This window comes from Capsicum annuum, chromosome 12 (assembly GCF_002878395.1).
Source record: "Capsicum annuum cultivar UCD-10X-F1 chromosome 12, UCD10Xv1.1, whole genome shotgun sequence".
NCBI classification, from domain to species: domain Eukaryota; kingdom Viridiplantae; phylum Streptophyta; class Magnoliopsida; order Solanales; family Solanaceae; genus Capsicum; species Capsicum annuum.
Window position 1 is genome coordinate 38,553,037 of NC_061122.1, and position 2,214 is coordinate 38,555,250.

Consider the following 2,214-nt stretch of genomic DNA (forward strand, 5'->3'; position numbering starts at 1 on the left):
CCGGACAAATTGTTTCAGTTTGTACATGCTAATTCATTCTGTAAGTTCTTCAATATTCGAGTCAAGATATGCTAGAGCTTCTACCTGACCCGATCTTCATCTTTGCGTGCTAGTGTGATAAATCCTTAAATTTGTCGTTTGCAGAATATGAAAATAAGTATATTGTCCATGAATCTTTATTTTAAGATGAAACACTAATATATCTATAATGTTGTGTGATGCAGTATCACAGAGATTTTGAAGAATGTATTTCGAGTTGGTATTACATACAGGTGGATGTCACTGTAAAAGAGTAAGATGACAAGTCTATGCACCATCTAGCATCGTTGCCTGGGATTGTAGCTACTCTGACTGCTCCATGAGACGAAACATACACTTCATAGTTCCCACGGAGAGATTTGAACTTATCGGAGACTCCAAGGAGTTCATCACAACCTATACATACGGACTCACACTGCTAAGAACACCTTCTGTAAAGTTTGTGGCACAACCTCTTTCTACACTCCACGATCAAATCCAGATGGAATAACTTCCTACACATGAAGATGTGTTGATCCTGTACCCACTCATGTTGAGATCAAATGTTTAGATGGACAAAATTGGGAAGGATTCTACAAGCAAATTAGGATTGCTTCGTGTTTTGTTTGTTGAAAAATACTAATGCAGGAATACTCCATAAGCAAGTGAAACATTTTCAAAGATTCAAAGGAAGAAAATTTAACGAGAACAAACAAAAACCTACCAACAAAACTTAGTACCAAAAATCATATTTTTCTGAAAGGTATATAAATACTAAAGATCAAAGGCTATCAATTCATTAAAGATGAAAGAAAAACTCATAAAGTAACACTAGATCACACAACCACTGCTTAACTAAGGGAGAGACTAGAAAAATTACACACATAGACGAGCAGAAAGAATGAGACAACTAGTTTCTCGAAGAGCTAACTCAATTCTATAATAATGTTTGGTGTTTGAAAAATACAAAACCACTATTAACAATAGACTAACTAGAGATGCAGTCCACCACTTCCTAGATCACAAATGACAAAGCAAAGAACTTCAGATATCAGCTTAAATGTTGAACTGGACAAGGCAATGGAAGATTTGTAGGGCAATAAGGAATGAGCAATCACAAATATGACTGCAAACATCCTGCTGTTGCTGCAGCTTCTTCAGGAAAGCAAGAATGGCCTATAGACGCTTAAAGGTGCCGCATTATTGGCTATAGAAACAGCAATCACTTCCCACACAGATTCAGACCTAGCTATGGCAGCCTCAAGGCGAGTGATTGTCTCGCCAACTTTTTCTCAACCAAACTGATCCTTAGACATTCCTTTCCACTTAGAAGTAGCAACATCCTATAGATAAAAAAATAAAGATCAAACTTCCAAAAAGTAGTAGAAGTGTAAAACGAATGATATACTTACCCTCACCAAAAAATTTGGTGTTGTACTTTTCACCACTCTTTGGCTTCATCCACACCACCTTTGACTGCAACCCTCTCATCAATCACACCACGTTTGATTGCATACTTGATCTTAGAACTCTTTCCAACATCAACCTCCTCCTTCCAACCTTTCCCTTTGTCCACAACATCAACCACCTCCTTCCAACCTTTCCCTTTGTCCACAACATACATGAACCACCTCCTTCCCACATTTTCCTTTGTCCATAACAGGACCTCGTTTCCCTTGTTCTCCTTTTTCAACTTGGAGACCAATTCACCAACATATGAGAAAAAAACTAAGGAAAAATAGAAATAGAAAGATACAGTAGGATCATATCCTACCTTAGGTCATTTACTCTATAAAATATTAGCATATATACATTAGAATTTTGTTCTACTTCTTGATAAAAGAAGTCAATTCACCACGAACAACCTCTAATCTCGATTTCTAACCAAAAAAAAAATCTCAAAGTCACCAATGATCGTAGCATCAAAAAACTTAGTGTGAGGACTGTAGGGAAAAGTACTACAATATTGATATTGGAACTGAATTAATAATAGTAAAAGAGTTGTCACAAATACTGTGTCGTGGCAAGCCACTGCCTTGAAAGAAATTTCGGTCCGACTCCGGTGCAAATCCTTCTAGCCGATTGCTCCCCAAGGTTCCACAGCTACTTCCAAACACATGCACTCGTGGCTGAAAGTTTTGAGGTTGCCCAAAACAATTCAAGAGGAAGAGGAAAGGAGAAAAATTGTTTCTTTCT

General features: G+C 37.4%; 1 pseudogene; it reads left to right on the top strand.

The window, feature by feature from the left end:
- The first annotated feature begins 244 nt into the window (after positions 1-244).
- Positions 245-1,200, top strand: LOC107849295 (annotated as a pseudogene).
- Positions 1,201-2,214: the final 1,014 nt, after the last annotated feature.